This window comes from Bubalus kerabau, chromosome 10 (assembly GCF_029407905.1).
Source record: "Bubalus kerabau isolate K-KA32 ecotype Philippines breed swamp buffalo chromosome 10, PCC_UOA_SB_1v2, whole genome shotgun sequence".
Taxonomy (NCBI): Eukaryota; Metazoa; Chordata; class Mammalia; order Artiodactyla; family Bovidae; genus Bubalus; species Bubalus kerabau.
This window is the reverse complement of record NC_073633.1, coordinates 76,650,823-76,674,054: the sequence shown is the minus strand read 5'-3', so window position 1 is coordinate 76,674,054 and position 23,232 is coordinate 76,650,823. Positions and strand designations below refer to the sequence as shown.

The 23,232-nt window shown below is 39.9% G+C and overlaps 1 protein-coding gene across 21 annotated transcripts in view; it reads left to right on the top strand.

Annotated features, from left to right (window-relative positions):
- Positions 1 to 23,232, top strand: part of L3HYPDH (trans-L-3-hydroxyproline dehydratase) — a 103,410-nt gene that overhangs the window by 20,449 nt on the left and 59,729 nt on the right. For 12 of the 21 annotated variants that reach the window (XR_008699557.1, XR_008699545.1, XR_008699558.1 and 9 more), the window contains exons 1-2: positions 3,601 to 4,673; positions 8,382 to 8,447. The exons of 1 other annotated variant lie outside the window; for it this stretch is intronic. The gene's annotated coding sequence lies outside the window, so the exon portion shown is untranslated. Of the gene's footprint in view, positions 1 to 3,600; positions 4,674 to 8,381; positions 8,448 to 11,989; positions 12,148 to 22,517; positions 23,020 to 23,232 lie in introns of those variants that run through there. 8 more of the 21 variants (XR_008699550.1, XR_008699548.1, XR_008699547.1 and 5 more) reach the window with 4 other exon arrangements.

Below are 23,232 nucleotides of genomic sequence, written 5' to 3'. Positions count from 1 at the left end.
AGAATTTGTATGGGTGAAATTTCTCTTATTAAATGCCACTGTACATAGAATCATTTGCTCAGAATTTTGAAAGATGTTTTTTGTGTTTTCACTGTTTCTTCCATCTTACTCCTCTTTTCTTCTGTGTTTCACAGCCTTAATTGAATAAGTACTTTAAACTAGACATGAAATGTAAGCTCTCCTATAAAGATTTTAATGTGAAATGGCCATCTTTTTTTCCTTGTAAAGTATTTAAACATTTTTGTTAGTATTTAATTTTGTGTGTGTGACAGATGGGTATATGTCATCATTTTGTAATCAAAGATGGAAATATATGATTCTTGTCAGAACTAAAGATGTTTTAATGTTTTTCCCTTTCTCAAGGCATAATGCAACCAGAAGTTTATGAATTATCTGTATATATCTTCCTACACTAAGTGTAGTAAAGAGTAAATGAGATCATCTCTCCTCTTTAGTACTTACTATAACAGTCAGTGCAGCTGAACTCACGTTTAATAGGTATATCCTGTTAAAGGCAGAAAAAAAAAACAGTCATGTATTTTTCACACTGTGAGAAAATGGAAGTCATGTCTGGTATTTAGAGGAAAAAGATAAAATCTTCCAATTAGGAAATTGAAATTCAAGAACTGTGAATAGAGGCAGAAAAAGAGAAATCTTAGGGGAAGGAGCAAACATGTTGCAAAATAAGGTATTGCCTAGGAAGAAGAATTGAAGGAAGGGATTTAAAAATAAACATAGCATGAGATAAACCTGCTTCATGAGTGAAGACGGACATCCATGAGACTGGGGACTCTAGGGTGGTGGCATGAAGGACTGTAAGCAGAGAAGGAATTCCCACCCTAACTCTTGGTAGGCAGGCATAGGAAGTTTTAGGAAGGGGATGGCTTCAGAAGGAGATTGTTCTGTTAGTGGTTCTAAGAGGAATTGTGGGTAAGAATGGAGAGAGAGAGAAAATTGCTAATATGTTCCTGAAGAATTTACAGTGTTATGTTTGTTTTTAAATTTGAGGTTATTCAACTGGTCAGTGATAGAACTAGGACCTGAACCTCAGAGCTCCATATTCCCTTCTCTGTTCTCTATCGCCCCCACAAAGATCCATCAACAGAGACACTGAGGAAGAGAAGCTGTGGTACTGTCCTCATCACCAACACCATGATCATCATCACCATCTACTGGTTTTATTTTGTATGTCGTGTAGAACAACTTCCTGGAGTGCTAAGGATACTAAAGGGTAGAAATCACATTACCTGCCTTAAGAGGGCATCCAGCCTGATTGAGGACTTTGTGCTTTATAAAAATTGGTCATAATCAGTACTCTTTAGTTTATCTGTGAGAAAGAAAGGGTGCAGCATTTTTAGAAGTGGTTATCAAAGAGAGGAGATGGATTTGGAAGCAAAGACATGTCGATAAAGTCCAAGAGCCATCCGGTCCAGCCGTAGATACTTGGAGACAAAAATTAGTGCCTTGAATAAAAGATGTGAAAGAATGACCTGCATATTTAAAACTTAGACCTTTCCTCATGACTCTGTGGAAAAAGGAGAAAGAGAAGCTTTGCAATATTGGCATGTATTAAATATTGCTTAGACATAAGGCCAGAATATAATTCTTCATATCTCATTGTGTTCACAGCTCAAGTATTTCATTTAAATTGCAATAACAAGTCATACTTAGCATAGTACATGCATTAGCTCATTTAATCTTCAAAACAACCTTCTAAGTAGGGGAGGGGTGTTATTATTATCACACAACCCATTTTACAGATGAAAATACTGAAGCACACATGGGCTTTGTCTAAGATCACACAGGAAGTAAGTGCTAGATTTATCCCTAGCAGACAGGTGCCAGAAGTCTCATCTTAACCACTAAACAGTACTGTTTCTCTAATTTGTAAAAGATAATGAAAAACCTGGGAAAGAGCCCAGGAAGATAAAAACAGGACTTCCCAGATGGCACTAGTGGTAAAGAATCTGCCTGTCAATGTAGGAGACATAAGAGACTTGGGTTCGATCCCTGAGTTGGGAAAGTCCCCTGGAGGAGAGCATGGCAACCCACTCCAGTGTTCTTGCCTGGAGACTTCCATGGACACAGGAGCCCGGTAGGCTACAGTTCATAGGGTTGCAAAGAATTGTACACAACTGAAGAGACTTAGCACAGTACAGATAAAAACAATTATCAAAGTAATGGGAAATAGATATCATAAAATTTAAAAGAAAGTATTTGTTTAATTTGGGGAACAGCTATATAAGATGTGTGTTTTAAAAATATATGGACAGATTTTGAGCAGTTATTTTCTCATATAAACCCCAGTCCTGGATGACTCCAATCATTGGCCTTCTCCATTCCTGTTCCAGGGTGACTGGGCACAGCTGGAGAAAATTAAGAGTCAGATCAGTTAGTTCCCTCTGCACCTAGAACCCATAGTCTTGCCTGACCCTTCTGCCCTACCCAGCAATCTGAATTTCTTCTCATCAGCTCACTCTTTCTGCCCACTTTAGTGACCCTTCAAACTTTCTCTGCTCAAACTTTTAACCAGTTCTTACTTTTTGGAAGATCAGTTTTGCTCCTACTTCTTGAAGAAAATAGAAGCCATCAGATACAGATATCTTCATATTTTAGCCATCAAAGGAAACACACTAGACTGAATTGACACCAGTTCTCAGCTCTGTCTTCCTAATAGTAAATAGTCTGGTCTCCTCACCAACCTCATGCTGTTAATCGGCTCCTTTTTGTGGTATCCTTTTGTGGTAGCCTTTCCTGCTGAACCAAATCCTTTCTGAGTTCTTAAGCATTCTCACTTAAAAGGAAAAAACAAAACCTTTCCAGTTTATCCATCTTGTTTCTCTCGCTCCGCTCCTGCCCTTCAACTAAACTTGTCAAAAGAATTGCCTTCATTTTTACAGATCTAGATCCTAGTCCATAAGGTTTATGGTGCAAGAAAGTCAGTTTTATGCAACTCAGTTTTCCCAAATCCCCTATTCTTTCAGATGGCAGAAACTTAAGATGGGTTTAAATAAGCCCAGGCCCTATGGACTTTTCTAGAACCAAGGCCCAGTGAATGTCAGTCTTCAGTGGTCATCTGTATTGCATCTGCTGAAGTACCCATCCATGTGTCTCTGGTCACATCCATAGAAGGTTGTGTGAATTATCCCTACTCAATTTGAGAGATTAACAAAGGTCCGTCTAGTCAAAGCTATGGTTTTTCCAGTAGTCATGTATGGATGTGAGAGTTGGACTATACAGAAAGCTGAGCACCGAAGAATTGATGCGTTTGAACCGTGGTTTTGGAGAAGACTCTTGAGAGTCCCTTGGACTGCAACAAAGATCCAACCTGTCCATCCTAAAGGAAATCAGTCCTGAATATTCATTAGCAGGACTGATGTCTAGGCTGAAACTTCAAATACTTTGGCCACCTGAAGTGAAGAACTGACTCATTGGGAAAGACCCTGATGCTGGAAAAGATTGAAGGCAGGAGAAGAAGGGATGATAGAGGATGATTTGGTTGGAGGGCATTACGAACTCAGTGGACATGAGTTTGAGTAAACTCCAGGAGTTGGTGATGGACAGGGAGGCCTGGTGTGCTGCAGTCCAGGGAGTCGCAAAGAGTCAAACACGACTGAGCGACCGAACTGAATATGAGAGAACACAGCTCTCAAGTTAGCCAACTTTAGAGCCCTTCTTTGGACACAAAGATTATTACTCCATCTCAGCACCAACAGAGGGCTTTGACAACCCCTATAATGCTATCTCAGGCTGGTTTTTTTTTTAATTGATTTTTAATATTTTTGAGGAGCCCTGTGACTCGAAACTTTTTAGTATCATTGGGTCAATAAATCAAAATGATAAATAAAGTATATGTTGGAGGTTCTACTTATGAAATGGCAGTGAGGAGCCCTGTGACCTGCTCTTCAGTGAAACAAGTGTAGCTGGTGAAAATTATTTAAAAAGCAACCATTTGAAGTCTTTGGATTGTCATAAAAGCAAAACGATGGATAACAGTCAGATTCATTTCATCTGCCTTCACTAATTAAATTCATTTTAAGACTTGCATGTCCTCCAAGCAACATATAGCCTAAGATGTTGGCCCAAGTTATTTTCCAGGAACTTGGAGTCAGCTGCATCTAGTTTGAGCTGAGCTGATTAAGATTGGATAGGACCCCCAGCCCTCCAACTGGGCATGCTCCAGTGTCCTCTCTGTAACCTTTTGATGTCAGATGGCTGAAAACTCCACCCTCAGATGATGCTAAGCACCTACACGTTTGAACTGCAGACGCCTGTAGCTTGGTTACACCTGTCTTAGTTACAGCCAGTTACTGCGCCTTTTCCCAATGACCTTTCCCACTCTCCCCACACCTCAGACTGCCCAACGTCTTTATTCCTTATCCTATGAGCACCCGCGCCCTTGCCTTTGGGGAGGCGGATTTGAGATTCCTTCATCCATCTCGCTTGACAGCCGTGGGAATGAACCTCTTTGCTACACAACTCAGTGTCTCAGCATTTTGCTTGCTGTAAGTTGGGCAAGATGAACCTGGTTCATTAACAACAGCATGTAGCAAATGAAGAAATGTTTATGCAAGAAAATCCACTATAACTCAGTAAGAACAGCTACAGTGGGTAGAACTTGAATTATAACCCACTCCTTCTCCCAGCTCACTGCGACAGAGACTCCGTTTCAGGTGAGTACAGCCAAGACCCCAGGGCTCCCGCTTTCCCCAGTTCCCAGTCCAGCGCTGCGGTAGCTTCTTGGGAGGAGCAGGTGACAAGAACTTCTCATCTTTCCAGCTACATGTTGCAGAGACTAAATCCCAAGTGCTGCAGCCATAGTGATTGGGAGTTCTCTTCTAGCTGGTCCCCATTCACAGGGTGGTTCTTAGCCTCGGGGCAGCGTGCTGGGAATATTGGCGCGTGATTGTCCTCAGCCAGCTTGTTGATAGAGCAGAGGCTCTGTGCTAGAAAAGACTAGGAAGCTGAGAAGATTAGAGGCTACTGTCTCCGCTACTGCCCTGCTCCTATAGAGGGGTATAACTCCAAAAGAGGCAGGTACCCCCGAAGAAGTAACCCACTCTTTTCCCCAGCTTCAGAGCAGCGGTCAGTGTTCTGATCAGTGGTATGGACAGGCCTTTAAGCAGAGAGTCCGGAAGCTCTCGCTAAGGAACTAACTTTACTTGAAACAGAGTGTGAGGAAGTTCAAGTTTAAGAGCATTCTCAGAAACAGTGCATTTTTGTGTAAACAAAATTTGAGGGCCTGGTATCTTCTTGAGCATTACAAACTAAGCCTTAGGTCAGCTAGTTTACCAGAGAGAATCAGGGAAAGATATGTAAAAAATGTGTCATTTGAGCAATTCCACTGCTCAATTTATAAAAATATTCACAAATATCGACAGATTTAGAGATGATTTTCACTGTGTTATCACTGAGAATAACCAAAACACCCAATGATAACTGGTTAATAAATGATATGTTTATACAAAGAAATATAGTCATTATGAATTGTTTTGTGCACATTTAATAAGTTGGGAAAATCCTCATAATTTTAACTGAAGCAAAATTTAGAACTGAATGCTCAGTGTAACCCTACTTTTTTAATGAATGCACACACAGGAAAAGACTAGATATAAACATATCACATGTTAACAGTGGTGGTATTACTGTTCCAAGGGCTTCCCAGGTGGTGCTAGTGGTAAAGAACCCACCTGCTAATGCAGGAGACTTAAGAGATGTGGGGTTCAATTCCTGGGTCGGGAAGATCCTCTGGAGTAGGGCATGGCAATCCACCCCAGTATTCTTGCCTGGAGAATCCCATGGACAGAAGACCCTGGCAGGCTAAGTCCATAGAGTTGCAAAGAGTCAGACACAACTGAAGTGACTTAGCACACATGGACTGTAGCCCACCAGGCTCCTCCGTCCATGGGATTTCCCAGGCAAGGATATTGGAGTATGTTGTCATAGCCTTTTCCAGGGGATCTTCCCAACCCAGGGATTGAACTCATGTCTCTTAGTCTCCTGCATTGGCAAGTGGATTCTTTACTGCTGAGCTACCAGGGAAGCCCATGTACTCCAGTTATCCCCTTCTTAAAAGAACAACAATCATATTGCAATAGGGTCCACAGAAATGGGAGGGACCTAACAGAAGCAAAAGATATTAAGAAGAGGTGGCAAGAATACACAGAAGAACTGTACAAAAAAGATCTTCACGACCAAGATAATCACGATGGTGTGATCACTCACCTAGAGCCAGACATCCTGGAATGTGAAGTCAAGTGGGCCTTAGGAAGCATCACTACGAACAAAGCTAGTGGAGGTGATGGAATTCCAGTTGCACTATTTCAAATCCTAAAAGATGATGCTGTGAAAGTGCTGCACTCAATATGCCAGCAAATCTGGAAAATTCAGCAGTGGCCACAGGACTGGAAAAGGTCAGTTTTCCTTTCAATCCCAAAGAAAGGCAATGCCAAAGAATGCTCAAACTACTGCACAATTGCACTCATCTCACATGCTAGTAAAGTAATCCTCAAAATTCTCCAAGTCAGGCTTCAGCAATATGGGAACCGTGAACTTCCAAATGTTCAAGCTGAATTTAGAAAAGGCAGAGGAACCAGAGATCAAATTGCCAACATCTGCTGGATCATGGAAAAAGCAAGAGAGTTCCATAAAAAACATCTATTTCTGCTTTATTGACTATGCCAAAGCCTTTGACTGTGTGGATCATAATCAACTGTGGAAAATTCTGAAAGAGATGGGAATACCAGACCACCTGACTTGCCTCTTGAGAAACCTGTATGCAGGTCAGAAAGCAACAGTTAGAACTGGACATCCAACCATCTCATCTTCTCCTCCTGCCCTCAATCTTTCCCAGCATCAGGGTCTTTTCAAATGAGTCAGTTCTTCACATCAGACGGCCAAAGTATTGGAGTTTCAGTTTCAGCATCAGTCCTTCTAATGAATATTCAGGAGTGATTTCCTTTAGGATGGACTGGTTGGATCTCCTTGCAGTCCAAGGGACTCTCAAGAGTCTTCTCCAACAGCACAGTTCAAAAGCATCAGTTCTTCAGTGCTCAGCTTTCTTTTAGTCCAACTCTCACATCCATACATGACTACTGGAAAAACCATAGCCTTGACTAGATGGACCTTTGTTGACAAAGTAATGTCTCTGCTTTTTAATATGCTATCTAGTTTGGTCATAACTTTTCTTCCAAGGAGCAAGCATCTTTTAATTTCATGGCTGCAGTCACCATCTGCAGTTATTTTGGAGCCCAAAAAAATAAAGTCTGCCACTGTTTCCTCTGTTTCCCCATCTCTTTGCCATGAAGTGGTGGGACCGGATGCCATGATCTTAGCTTTCTGAATGTTGAGCTTTAAGCCAGCTTTTTCACTCTCCTCTTTCACTTTCATCAAGAGGCTCTTTAGTTCTTCTTCACTTTCTGCCATAAGGGTGATGTCATCTGCATATCTGAGGTTATTGATATTTCTCCCAGAAATCCTTATTCCAGATTGTGCTTCATCCAGCCTGGCATTTTGCATGATATACTCTGCATGTAAGTTAAATAAGCAGGGTGACAATGTACAGCCTTGATGTACTCCCTTCCCAATTTGGAACCAGTCTGTTGTTCCATGTCCAGTTCTAACTTGCTTCTTGACCTACATACAGATTTCTCAGGAGGCAGGTAAGGTGGTCTGGTAGTCTTATTTCTTTAAGAATTTTCCAGTTTGTTGTGATCCACACAGTCACAGGCTTTGGTGTAGTCAGTAAGGCAGAAGTAGATTTTTTTTTTTCTGGAATTCTCTTGCTTTTTCTATGATCCAGCAGATGTTGGCAATTTGATCTCTAGTTCCTCTGCCTTTTCTAAATTCAGCTTGAACATTTGGAAGTTCATGGTTCACGTACTGTTGAAGCCTGGCTTGGAGAATTTTGAGCACTACTTTGCTAGCGTGTAAGATGAGTGCAATTGTGCAATAGTTTGAACATTCTTTGGCGTTGCCTTTCTTTGTGATTGGAATGAACAACTGACATTATCTTGTCCTGTGGCCACTGCTGAATTTTCCAAATTTGCTGACATATTGAGTGCAGCATTTTAACAGCGTCATCTTTTAGGATTTGAAATAGCTCAACTGGAATTCCATCACCTCCACTAGCTTTGTTCATAGTGATATTTCCTAAGGCCCACTTGACTTAAAATTCCAGGATATCTAGGTGAGTGATCCAGCCATAATGAATAAAGCTGCTCGAATCATCCCTGAGCAAATTTTTATGTGCACATATGTTTCCAACTTATTTGGGTAAATACTAAGGAGTATGAATCCTGAATTGTATGATTAGAGTATGTTTAGTAAGAATCTGTCAAACTCTCTTCCAAAACGGCTCTATCATTTTGTATTCCCACCAGCAATCGGTGAGAGTTCCTGTTGCTCCACATCCTCGTCAGTGTTTGGGGTTCTGACCCTTCTAACAGGTATGTGCTTATCTTGTTGTCTTAGTTTGCTTTCCCCTGATGACCAGTGATGTATAGTGTCTTCTCATGTGCTAATTTGCCATCTGGATATCTTCTTTGTGTCTGTTCAGATCTTTGGTCTAGTTTTTTAACAAATGAGTTATCCATTTTTCTTATTGACTTTTAAGTCCTTTGTGTATTTTGAGTAATAGTCCTTAATCATGTCTTTTGCATATATTTTCTCCTCATTTATGGTTCGTCTTTTACCTTGATCCTTTCAAGATTTTTAAGAAACGCGTTAATCTGATGGCTTTCAGATTATGGTGAAAAGATAGACTTGCTGTTATTATTAGGAATATTATCCATTTCTAAGGGGGCATCTTGGAAGTTGGGTGGGGATTTGGGTGTCACAATGTCCGTAACACTTATTGAGCAGTGTCCAGGAATGCTAACTGTCCCGCAAAACACAAGAATACTGCCTTGGGAAGATTTATTCCACATCCCACATAATTATCAAGTATTCCATCAAACATTGAAATAGCTGACAAGTCTATGAATCATTGTGTAATTTTATAACTTGAATCCACTCTTCATAGAAATAGTTTTTCAACATGGTTTCACATATTCTAAAAAGTTTAACTACAACTATTTTATATATAAAAGTGTATATTTATGTTAGATTTTTATCAAGCAGTATTCACCATTTTTAAAAGTTTCATCACAATTGGCTATACTTCTGGAGGTAATGAGTTGTAAAGAAAACACTAGTGTATCTGTCTACACCTGTAACTGGTAGCCCCTGATTCTGCATTTGGCTGTAAGTGTGTAACTACGTCACTGTTTACTTTTCAATAAACTACTGGCCACGCAATAACATAGGTGAATGCTTGACATTTTGCCAAAAGAAAGAATCTGATATCAAAGAGTACATACTAGAGGACTCCATATAAAGTTATAAAATAGAAAAAATAAATTGTAGCAATAAATAGAATTTTTAGTTCTTAGAGTCTCCACATGTTCACTCACTGTGTCCACCTTTTAAGTTCTGAATCATTATGATAGGTGCTTTTTAAAGTTCTTATCTGCTGTTTCAATCAGCTGGGCTATACAAAAGTCTGTGTCGTTTGGTTTAATTTGCCCTGAATTATGGTTGGTATTTCTCTCTCTTTTTTTTTTTCCCTTGTCTAGTTATCTTAAATTATATTGACATTGAGATAGTACATTGTAAACAATGAAAACTTTGTTTTCCTTTGAAGGACATTTTACTTAAATTATCAGGGGTCCTTTAGATCCTTTCAGACTTGGTTTTTAATGTTTGAGCTAGTCTTCTTTAGTTGTGGCCTTAGTCCTAGGATATGACTCTTATTTGTGCACCTGATTTTCATTGGCAAGTTATAGTCTCGCTGTTGTCTTGAATGCCCAATATGCTCCATGAAATCTCTCAATCTCTGGTTTGCCAAAGCTCCAACATCATCCAGTCTAGTATGATTTCAAATATCTGCATTCATTCATCTCCAGTTTTACCATAGTCACCCTCTCCTAGGGCTCCTGGCAATTTTTTTCTACATATTTACACCCCAGTTCTATAACAAAGATCTATGGACGAATCCCTGTGCTGACTTCTGTCTCCCTCCATCACATCCTTTTTCTCTATTCTCTGGCTTGCTAATTCATTATTCCACCTGTATTTCACTGCAGTGGACCCTTGGGTGTCGGGGACTGTCAGATAAAGGTACTTTCTTTTCTGCCCCGGTACCTCTGAGTCAGGTCTGGGCTACTGGCCTGGGCCCCTGAAAATATAACACCATAGGAGGAATTCTAAGCTGTGTGTCTGAGTAGTTCAACTGAATTTTCCTCATTTTTTTTTTAAATGTATGTTAGTCTTACCTTTTAATCATAGTTATATTATCATTTGCTCTCTTGGATTCAGATAGTTTTTTATATCCTTATCTGTTTATCCTCTCCACATGAGTGAAGGAGTAGAGGATAATTCTATATCATAACACTCTTGTCCCTGAATATTCCTCCTTCAGCTAAATCTCCCTATATACTGGTGAAGAAAGCACAAGCCACCAGAATCTAACAGTTGTTAATCATGTATGTTCACGAAGTTGAGCTGGCTGATCCGGATGGCTAGAACCTCTCCCTCAAAGCACGTGTGTTTGCTAAGTCACTTCAGTTATGTCCAACTCTTTGCGACCCTATGTACTTGTAGCCCTCTAGGATCCTCTGTCCATGGGATTCTCCAGGCAAGAATACTGGAGTGGGTTGCCATGCCCTCCTTCAGGGGATCTTCCCAACCCAGGGGCTGAACCCATGTCTCATGTTTCCTGCATTAGCAGGGTTCCCACTAAGTGGTCCAGTTGAAAAGTCAACAGTTGTCAGTCACCTTGTTTTCTTGCCAAAGAATCTAACAGTCAATTTAACTTAAAAAAAAAAAAAAATGCTGTTAACCTTTGTTAACTGCTTTACCTTTAGCTACAAGGACTGTAGACAAGCCGAGGGGAGACAGCAGAGGTCGCCGTGCCCCGTTAGTCATTCAGTGCCTGCTGACCTCCGCTTGCCAGGGCTTCACCAGAAATACATACATTCCTGGAAGCACTACTATAGATGCTCCCACTGCAAACGAGGAAAAACTTAAGACAACATTCTACCTGTGATTTGAATGACTGAAGTTCTATTAACTCCCCACAAGGAGGCTCTATTATCAAGTACAATTCTCAAAGAGGAAAAGGATCAACCATTTTAAAAGGGTCACAGCATGGTACATTTAAGTGCTTTAACATTCTTGTTCACAGTTTGGTTCTCATAAAAATACAGTAGCATCTTAGCGCTATTTAAGTTAGTGCAAAGTTGAGGCAAATGGATCATGTGTTAGTTAATGTTAGTTATTTCCAACTCTTTGCAACCCCATGGACTGTAGCCTGCCAGGCTCCTCGGGCTTGGAATTCTCCAGGCAAGAATACTGGAGCGAGTAGCCATTCCCTTCTCCAGATCTTTCCAACCCAAGGATCAAGCTCAGGTCTTTTGTATTGCAGGCAGATTCTTTACTGTCTGAGCCACCAGAAAAGCCCTGGTTATGTAATGTATTACACTCATAATTTAAATTAAGCTGAGGGCATAGAGTAAAACTGTGTGTTTGTGGGATAGAGAAGGTTAAAGGGTGGTAATTATTTTTTAAAACTATATACAAATTTAAAACAATTTCCTTATGCTTCAGTTATTACATTTTCTCCAGCAGTTGTCACATAGGTTCAACTTTGGCTTTCTGAGTCAAGTAAGAAAGATTATTAATCTTTGGCTAAAATTCTTTCCGTTTATAAGGCAACACTATTACCTGTTTGGTAGCACACAGGGCTGTGGCATTATATCATTCTTTAAAACTGAAGCAGTGATTACTTCTTATTGGATGATGTAATCTCTTAAAATATTGGTAATTATAAATGGCCAAAAAGTTAGTTGATGTATTTAATCAGAAATGTAGACTAAATGATTATTTATACAATGAATATCTGTGTCAACATAGGATGTTAAAACTAGATGTATGGTTTAACATTATACAGTGTTGCAACATTTTTTGCCTCCTAATTCTCTGAAAAAAGAACTTATAAGTAAGACTAATGCTGCTGCTGCTGCTGCTGCGTCACTTCAGTTGTGTCCGACTCTGTTCGACCCCATAGATGGCAGCCCACCAGGCTCCCCCATCCCTGGGACTCTCCAGGTAAGAACACTGGAGTGGGTTGCCATTTCCTTCTCCAATGCATGAAAGTGAAAAGTGAAAGTGAAGTCGCTCAGTCGTGTCCGACTCTTAGCGACCCCATGGACTGCAGCCTACCAGGCTCCTCCGTCCATGGGATTTTCCAGGCAAGAGTACTGGAGTGGGGTGCCATGTTCAAATCATTCATTTAATAAATTATTAAATCATTTATTTCATAACGTGTTGATAAAGTGTCAGGGCAACTGAGAGACAGGTTTCTTTATGTGGAAAATAGAATGAGGCTTCTAATTTGGGAGTTCTAGTCTTCTAAGACTTTATCCTTTAGAGTGAGATTTTGAATTTAGTTAGAATTAACTAGAGTCTCTGCTAGGTCCTCTGCTTACATCACTTATTTCATATTTGTGGGCCAGATATTGCTATTCCCATTCCACAGATGAAGAGACTGAGATTCAAAGAAACAACTTATTCAAGATCACATAGAATCAGAACAACTAGAATCAGAAGTACTGGAACCCCCAGCAGGAGTGGGGGAAGGTAGGGATGAGGTATGGGAGGCAGGGTGATGTGAAATGAGCATACCCTCTCATCTGAGAGCTCTGAAAGCTGTGATTTATCTCTATTAGCATGCCTCCCTCATCTTCATCAGGCTCTCTGCTGCCAGATGCAGCTTGACTTTTTTTTTTCCAGTTTGAATTTCAGCATCAATATTATATTTGAAATGTAAGAGTGAAATTGACATCTGTGATAACTTGTTAAATGATGACTGGGTGCCCAGGCAACCAGCTCCTGACTCTCCGTCCTCTCTTCCTAAGGGTCAGGACTGTGCGTGGCCCCTCTGATGATAGAGTAAACCTTCGGGCCATGTCTCAGGGCAGCCTGAGCCAGGTGGTCAGGGACTAACAGACTCACACATGTCCCTGTGCGCCTGGAGGAACCTGGTTTCCTTGAAGATGCTCAGGCTGCCTGATGAACTCCCCACTTCCCTCGTTGAGCACACCCAGCCTGACTGCTGCCGCTGCTGCTAAGTCGCCCCAGTCGTGTCCGACTCTGTGCGACCCCATAGACGACAGCCTACCAGGCTCCCCTATCCCTGGGATTCTCCAGGCAAGAACACTGGAGTGGGTTGCCATTTCCTTCTAGAATGGAGTAAACCTGCGTGGCTGGGGAGCCCCTCCAGTCGTCCCCGCAGGAAGGACAAGAGGCTGCATTAAAGCTTTCTTCTATTGCTTTTACCTTGTAGGCAGACCCACCTCTTGAGAGGAAAGCAATTCTCTTAGTTCTTTGGAAATGGAAAGGGAATCTTACAGTCTTATGTTAAGGCTAAAACAGATTGACCTCAGATTATCCATACAGACTGCCTCTGGGAACTGGGATTGGTCAGTTCCTCTTACGAGTGATGCACAATCAGACAAGGGCTGGATGGGAATGTTTTTCAGTTGTGGATTCTTTTTCTTAATTTTGTGAGACCCACAACAGAACAACACTCCTCACCCCCAGACATTAATAAATACTAAAGTCGGGTCAATTCAGGGCTTCCTGACTAAAAATGTAAAACATGAGAGGCGGAATAGCAAATGTGGTCGTGTGTAAAGGTTCTATTGTCTTTTACTGAACATTCTCTGAGTATCTCCTCAATTTCTTCCTGTGACATACTTTGAAGGGAGAAAGGAAGGGAGGGGAAGAAATCTCTTCCTAAAGAAGATAAAGGGAAGAAAGAAGAGGGGCCTGACAAGGGAGGGAAGGGGATAACAAGTTCTTCACAAAGGAAAGAGAGAAAGAAGTTGGCTGCAATTATAGGGTGTCAGATGAGCAACAAAAATATTAGTCTAAAATATTTACTGAGCATCTACTATGTGCCACACTCTCAGTTAGACTCCAGGTGAAAGCAGGGGAACAAACAATTGTTTTGTCTTACAGAGCAGGTAGATTGAGAGAAGCACAAAATCTGTTTAAAGTAGGTTGCTAATAACTTCTTAGTTCATTCTGTTTTACTCTATTACTCTCATCCCCCATAGCTTTGTCCATGTTGTTCATTTTGCTCAGTTGCTAAGTTGTGTCTGACTCTTTGCAACCCCATGGACTGTAGCATGCCAGACTCCTCTGTCCTCCACTGTCTCCTGGAGTTTGCTCAAATTCATGTCCACTGAGTCAGTGATGCTATCTAACCATCTCATCCTCTGCCACCCTCTTCTCCTGTTACCTTCAATCTTTCCCAGCATCAGGGTCTTTTTCATAAACCTAAGTAAATAGAAATGAATTTACTCTGGACTATTAGGATATAACATTGCATAAATTTTTTTTTCCAATTTAACTTTCTTTTTGCTTTCCTAATTGAGGTAATGTTTTTGTATTCCTTCATGTCTGCATATTTTAAAAGAGCTGATAAAAATATATTTGTTCCCAGTTAGGCTAGTTAATCAGCCTATTTACAAAAATTTTCCTGAGCAACATGCAGAGTGAAAAAAGCCAGTCAAGAGTGGATTTTGTTTTATATCAGTAACTGGAATAGATGTCAGACAAAACCTGAAATTAAACATAGTGTTGGATTTAGCATGAAGCAGATAACAGTCTATCAGAAAAATAAGAAATCAAGTACTCTTGTGTACCAAAGCGTTTAAGTCAATAACAGAGGTAAACTTGAGATCAGTGCTACCATAAGTTCTACATTATAGATTCCAGATTGGTCTTTGCTTTGCAGCCAAAAACACTGATGAACTTTGTATCTGCAACTTACCTTTTAAATGATCAAACTGCAGGTGGAAGACAGCAGGAGGCAGCGTTGCTGTTACACAGTAGAGAGGGAAAGAATAAACCTTGTTTCAACTGGTCCCCTGGGCATCTTTTAGTATTCTCCCGCCTAACTTGGCAGTAAAGAGGAAGTGCTCTGAGGGGAGCATAGTGAGCAGGGATTTCGCTTACACAGTAATGAAGGTCTGAGTCACCTGAGTACGTAAGCCATCTAGATTAGCAGAAGTTCTAGCCAAGGGAGAGGGGGATTTGAGATGTGTTAGAGGAAGAAGATGCTGAATATTCACTGCAGCTCTGAGATCAACTGCTATAGTGGGATCACCCCACTAATGTTTATCCCATAAGTTTCCCAAGGGAAAGAGATCAACCAGAATTGCATGGAAGCTGTACCCCTATGGAACAAATGCTTTATACAAACCAACTGATTCCACTCCGTGGTGGGGGTGAACCGTGGTGGATGCTGTGACACCATGTCCAGATACCCGTTTCTAGACCAAATCACTCATTTCTTTAGCTGGCAGATGTGTTACCTATTGATGGTTCATAACTAATCCCTCCCCAAGATGAAAGGAATTGCTTTACCCAGGATATGCCCACTCCCAGGAGTAGCCTATATCCAACGCCTGGTCAATTTCGTTGTTCCGTGCTAAGTCGTGTCCGACTCTGCGACCCGGTGGACTATAGCACGCCAGGCTCCTCCGTGCTTCACCGTCTCCCGGCAGTGTCTATTGAGTCGGTGATGCTATCACGTCTCAAATTCATGCCTGTTGAGTCGGTGATGCTGTCTAACCACCTCATCCTCTGCCACCCCTTTCTTGTTTTGCCTTCAATCTCTCCCAGCATCTGGTCAATATAAGGGTACAAAAATCCAGGCTTCTTACCTTAATTTGGGACAGCTCTGAAGGACCATCCCAGCTCTCAAGCTTCTGTGGGTTCTGCTGAGGCCATTCCTGAAATTTCATCACAGTTCAACTTCTTTCATCCATCCTGCTTCCTTAATGCCTCACAATTTTTACTTCTGAGAACAAAAATGTATTCATACTATACTATACAATAAACTTCCTACATAATGAATTTCTTTCCTGGGAAATATGATGTAACCTTTCCCTAATAACTATTTTTCTTATTTTTGACGCCTTTTCCATTTTGAGTTTTTCCTTATTGGAATAGACACTTATTATGGATTTGACTTCTCTGCTTGTCATGTTTTGCCAAGCACACCATCTGCTCATTTACTGAATGTCCAGTTATTATCAAGTTAAGCCAAATAATATTACTTCTAAGAAAATTCAATTTACAATGAAAGAAGTAAGACAGTTGACTAATATTCATGGAATTTGCTAGTCTTGTGACCACCCCAAACAACTGGCTTTATGAAATATTGGAGTTATTTTTTTTCTGTTCATTTGTTATTGAAGTGTAAATGGTTTGCAATGTTGTGTTAATTTAAGGTGTACAACAAACTGATTCAATTATACATATGTGTATATACATAATATATTTCAAATTCTTTTCCCTTATAGGCTATTAAAAATATTGAGTATAGTTCCCTGGGTTATATAGTAGGTCCTTGTTAATTATCTATCTTATATATAGCAGTGAGTATATGTTAATCCAGACTCCTAATTTATCCCCCTTACTTTCCTCTTTGGTAACAATAAGTTTGTTTCTATGTTTGTGGGTCTAATTGTGCCTTGTAAATGTTTGTATCACTTTTTTTAGATTCCACATATAAGCAATATCATATTTGTCTTTGTCTGGCTTACTTCACTTAGTATGATCTCTAGGTCTATCCATGTTGCTACAAATGGCATCATCTTATACTTTTTGTGACTGAGTCATATTCCATTATATGAATACGTACCACATCTTTCTTCATCTGTCAATAGATATTTAGGTTGTTTGCATGTCTTGGCTGTTGTAAAGAGTGCTGCAATGACCCTAATAACTATTTTAAACACTTGTGGAAAAGCATATGTTTGTGACAGATTTTTATCAAAAATATGCTAGAAATATATTATGGTTGAGTTTAACTAGTTTAGCAAACCTTAGTAAAACAAGTGTTACGGTTTAACAAGAGAACAATATTTGGTAATTAGTTCTAAATCACTAGGAACGCATTCTAAACATTGCTATTTTAAAGTTGTGTTTTGATAAGTATTAATATATGTTCAGTCAAATCAAATAAACTGCTTTAGTTCTTTTCATAGTATTTGAAACTAATAAACACCAATATGATAGTGATCTCACTTTTCAAAATTTTTGATTTATCAAAAATTTTAGCTAAGCTTTGTAGTCATGAAACACATTTCTAGGCCTAAGGTTATACTGTTAAACCTCCTACTTTCCATTTGTGTGCTGGGCTAAGTTGCTTCAGTCCTGTCCGACTCTTTGCAACCCTGTGGACTGTAGCCCGCAAGGCTCCTCCATCCATGGGGATTCTCTGGGCAGGAATACTGGAGTGGCTTGCCGTGTCCTCCTCCAGGGCATCTTCCCCACCCAGGGTAGAACCAGGGTCTCTCACATCTCCTGCGTTGTCAGGCAGGTTCTTTACTGCTAGCGCTACCTGGCTTCCCTGGTGGCTCAGATGCTTTCAGTAGTTGGTTTAATTTGTCTAATTCCTTAAAAATGTTGTTGAAAGTTTATTTCTCTAAATGAAAGCTTTTATGTTAGATGACTTAAGCTTCATTTCACAACCACTTTGAAATTAACAAGGCCTGAGATATAGTAAATAAGTAACATTGTAAAAGCTTTACAGCATCTTTGTTTTAACAGCTTTGATATTATCATTTATACACCATATGATTCACTCTTTAATGTATACAATTTAGCGGGTTATGGTATATTCATAAACTTGTGCAACCATTATCACTAGCTGACTTTAGAACTTTTCATCACCTTCAAAAGAAACCCCACACCCATTAGCAGTCACTCCTTGCTTCTCTCTCTTCCAGCTTTTGGCAACCACTAACCTCCTTTGTCTGTGGATTGGCCTATCATGGACATTCCATTTTTATGGAATCATACAACATGAGTTTTGTTGTTTTTAATTTGGTGATTGGGTTTTTCACTTAGCATATCTTCAAAAAAATTATTTTATTGAAGTATATTTTATTTACTGTGAATTTCTACTATATAGCAAGGTGATTCAGTTATACATATATAAACATTCTTTTTCATATTCTTCCCCATTATGATTTATCACAGTATGTTGAACCTAGTTTCCTATACTATATGGTAGGACCTTGTTGTTTCTCCACTCTATATGTAATAATTTGCATCTGCTGATCCCCAACTCCCTGTCCATCCCTCCCCTACCACCCTCTTCCTTGGCCACCACAAGTCTGGTCTCTATGTCTGTGAGTCTATTTCTGTTTCATAGATAAGTTCATTTGTGTCATATTTTAATATTTGTCTTTAGTATTTGTCTTTCTCTTTCTGACTTCACTTAGTCTGATAACCTCTAGGTCCATCCATGTTGCTGCAAAAGACATTATTTCACTCTTTTTATGGCTGAGTAGTATTCCACTGTATCCATGTGTGATACCTTCTTTATCCATACATCTGTCTATAGACATTTATGTTCTTTCCATGTCTTGGCTGCTGTAAATAGTACTGCAGTGAATATTGGGGTGAATGTATCTTTTTGAATTTGAATGACAGTGTTGTCTGGATATATGCCCAGGAGTGGGTCTGCAGGATCATATGAAAGCTCTACTTTTAGTTTTTTGAGGAGCCTCCATACTGTTTTCCATAGTGCCTGCACCAATTTACATTCCCACAATGGTATAGGAGGGTTCGCTTTTCTCTACACCTTCTCCAGTTTTTCAAATGATGGTTATTCTAACTGGTGTGAGGCGGTACGTCTTTGTAGTTCTGATTAACATTTTTCTAATGATTAGCAATGTTGAACATCTTTTTATATGCTTGTTGGCCATCTGTATGTCTTCTTTGGAGAAACATATTTAAGTCGCCTGCCTGTTTTTTTGTTTGTTTGGGTTGTTTGCTTTTTTCTTGAGCTCTATGAACTGTCTGTGTATTTTAGAAACTGAGCCCTTGTCGATCCCATCATTTGCAAATATTTTCTCCAGTCTGAAGGTTGTCTTTCGATTTTACTTGTGTTTTCCTTTGTTGTTCAAAAGCTTGTATTTCACTTAGCATTTGTTGCTGTTGTTCAGTTGCTAAACCGTGTCCAGCCCTTTGTGACCCCATGGGCTGTAGCACACCAGGCTTCCCTGTCATCCACTGTCTCTGAGAGTCTGTCCATTGAGTTGGTGATGCTATCTAACTGTCTCATCCTCTGCCACTCCCTTCTCCTTTTGCCTTAAATCTTTCCCAGCATCAGGGTCTTTTCCAATGAATTGGCTTTTTGCATCAGGTGGCTGAAGTATCAGGACTTCACCTTATTTTCAAGCTTTATCCATGTTATAACATGTCAGTACTTCATTCTTTTTATTGCTTTCCCCTTTTATTGCTGAATAACATTCCATTGTATGGATATTCCATATTTTGTTCATTCATCAGCTAATGAACGGGTTGTGTTGTTTTGTTCCCACTTTTTAGCTATTATGAACAATGCTATTATTCATGTTATGAGTTTTATGTGGATATATGTTTTAGTTTCTCTTAAGTATACACCTTGGAGTGAAATGTTGGTTATACAGTAACTCTGTTTAGTACTTTGAAGAACTGCTAAATTTTTCCAAAGTGCTGTGCCATTTTCTATTTTCATCAGCAGTGTGTGAGGGTTTTGGTTTCTCCATGTTCTCCCCTACACTTGTTATGGAGTATTATTTTAAATATCAGCCACCTAGTCAGCATGAAGTGGTATCTCAGTGTGGTTTCGATTTGCATTTCCCTGGTGGTTAATAACGGTCCTGTGAAAGATAATGAAGGAAAAAAAAATGGATGTTTAACTTGGAAAAAGGAAGATTTTGGCAGGAGAGCCTAATAGCTGTCTTTAAGTGTTGGAATAGAGAGACAGAATTTTATTTATTTACAGATGGACAGAGAGGTGATGTAAAATAGTGAAATTTAGCTCTGTGTAAATGCAAAGTCTAATGAACAGATTGAACAGGGAAACTGTAGGTCCCCATTCCCTAGGGATGTTCAAGCAGATGGTGTAGAAGGATTCTGTAAGGGCTACTCGAATATGCTATGGTTTGTAAACCTGTGTGCAAATTCACAAAGTGTGTCGTGGTTATTTTTTTAAACCATACATGGATAATCTTGGCAAGAACATTGTTTCAAGTCAAGTTGTTGTTGTTCAGTTGCCCAGTCGTGTCCGGCTCTTTGCAACCCCATGGACTGCAGCACGCCAGGCCTCCCTGTCCCTCACCAACTCCTGAAGTTTGCCCAAATTCACGTCCATTGCATCAGTGATGCCATCCAGCCACCTCATCCTCTGTCACCCTCTTGTTTCCTCCATCTTTCCCAGCATCAGGGACTTTCCCAATGAGTTGGTTATTTGATCAGATGACCAAAATACTGGAGCTTCAGCTTCAGCATCAGTCCTTCCAATGAGTATTCAGGGTTGATTTCTCTCAAGATTGACTGGGCTGATCTCCTTGGTATCCAAGGGACTTTCAGGAGTCTTCTCCAGCACCACAGTTTGAAGGGATCAATTCTTTGGTGCTCTGCCTTCTTTCAGTACAGCTCTCACAACTGTGCATGACTACTGGGAAAACAATAGTGCTGATTATGCATGCATTTGTTGGCAAAGTGTTATCTTTGCTTTTTAACACACTGTCTAGGCTTATCATAGCTTTCCTTCCAAGGAGCAAGCATCTTTTGATTTCGTGGCTGCAGTCACTGTCCACAGTGATTTTGGAGCCCAAGAAAATAGAATCTGTCATTCTATTTTTTTCCCAACTATTTGCTGTGAAGTGATAGGACCATATGCCATGATCTTAGATTTTTGAATGTTGAATTTTAAGCCAGCTTTTTCACTCTCCTCTTTCACCCTCATGAAGACGCTTTTCAGTTCCTCTTCACTTTTTGCCATTAGAGTGGTATGATCTTCATAGCTGAGATTGTTGATATTTCTCCTGGCAGTCTTGATTCCAGCTTGTGCTTCATACAGCCTGGCATTTTGCATGATGTATTCTGCATATTAAGTTAAATAAGCAGGGTGATGATATACAGCCTTGAAGTACTCCTTTCCCAATTTTGAACCAGTCCATTGTTCCATGTCAGGTTCTAACTACTGCTTGTTGACCTCATACAGGTTTTTCAGGAGGCGGGTAAGGTGGTCTGGTATTCCCATCTCTTGAAGAATTTTCCACAGTTTATTGTGATCCACACAGTCAAAGGCTTTGGCATAGTATGTGAAGCCAAAGTAGATGTTTTTCTGGAATTCCCTTGTTTTTTCTGTGACCCAATGGATGTTGGCAATTTGATCTCTGGTTCCTGTGCCTTTTCTAAATCCAGCTTGTACATCTGGAAGTTCTTAGTTCATGTACTGTTGAAGCCTAGCTTGAAGGATTTTGAGCATCACCCTGCTAGCATGGAAAGTGAGTGCAACTGCCTGATAGTTTGAACATTCTTCAGCACTGCCTTTCTTTGGAATTGAGATGAAAACTGACATTTTCCTGTCCTCTGGTCATTGCTGAGTTTTCCAAATTTGCTGACAGATTGAGTGCAACACTTTGACAGTATTATCTATTTGAAATAGTTCAGCTGAAATTTAATCACCTCCACTAGCCTTGTTTATAGTAATGCTTCCTAAGGCCCACTTGACTTCAGACTCCAGGATGACATATTCTAGGTGAGTGACCACACCATCATGGTTATCTGGGTTACTGTGACTGTTTTGTATAATTCTTCCGTGTATTTTTGCTGCCTCTTTTTAATCTGTTCTGCTTCTATTAGGTCCTTACTGTTTCTGTCCTTTATCGCACCCTTCCTTGCATGAAGTGTTCCCTTGATATCTCCAATTCTCTTGAAATCTCTAGTCTTTCCCATCCTGTTGTTTTCCTCTACTTCTTTGCACTGTTCATTTCAGGCCTTCTTATCTCTCCTTGCTATTCTCTGGAACTCTCTGTTCAGTTGGGTATATCTTTCCCTTTCTGCCTTCCTTTTTGCTTTTCTTTTTTCCTTAGCTATGTGTAAAGCCTACTCAGATAACCACTTTGCCCTATTGCATTTATTTTTCTTTGGGGATAGTTTTGTCACTGACTCCTGAATAATGTTATGAAACCTGTCCATAGTTCTCCAGGCACTCTGTTTCCTAAATCTAATCCCTGAACCTACTCATCACCTCCACTGTATAATCATAAGGAATTTGATTTAGGTCATACCTGAATAGCCTAGTGGTTTTCCCAACTTTCATCGATTTAATCCTGAATTTTGCAATAAGGAGCTCATGATCTGAGCCACAGTCAGTTCGAAGTCTTGTTTTTGCTGACTGTATAGAGTTTCATCATTTTCGGCTGCCAAAGAATGTAAACAATCTGATTACAGTATTGACCATTTGGTGTAGTCCATGTGTAGATGTCTCTTATGTTGTTGGGAAATGGTGTTTGCTATGACCAGTATGTTCTATTGACATAGTTTGTGGTATGTGTACTTGTGTGTGTGTATACATGTGTGTATGTATATATCTCAGTAACTACTTGTTATTGAAGCTCCAGTACTTTGGCCATCTGATGTGACGAGCTGACTGGAAAAGCCCCTGATGCTGGGAAAGACTGAAGCAGGAGGAGAAGGGGATGACAGGATAAGATGGTTGGATGGCCTCACTGACATGAGTTTGAGCAAACTCTGGGAGATGGTGGACAGGGAAGCCTGGAGTGCCATAGTCCATGGGGTCACAAAGAGTCAGACTTGACTGAGCAACTGAATAACAATTACTTGTGGAATGAATGAATGGTGATGGTTCCTGGAAAAGGGATTGAAGTCAGAGAACATAAAACTGCCTCCAAAATATGAAACAGAGAAAGAAGAGAAGTGTATGGACAGCTCTAGATAAATCTACTGTGGTTTGTTTGACTCCTGGTTTTCCAAAATGGAAATATAGAAAAGCCAGAATGCTGAGCTGAAATCACACAGAAGCTGAAACAAATTATATACTTAATAAACTTCCTGAAAGAATTCCTAAAATGTGCTTGTTTACTAGCAGAGTTCAAAAAATGTAGTCATTATAGGGGATCCAACATCTTGCTATGGGAGCCTACTGGTTTTTTGTAAGCTTTAAAGTACACAGTCAATGTACAGTTTATTCAAATCTTGCCTTCAAAATGATATTTCAATCAATTTATAAGAGAAAGTTCTTGATCTCTTATTTCTCTTTTCTTCCTATTTTAAACTTTTTAATTTATTTATTTTTTCATTGAAGGATAA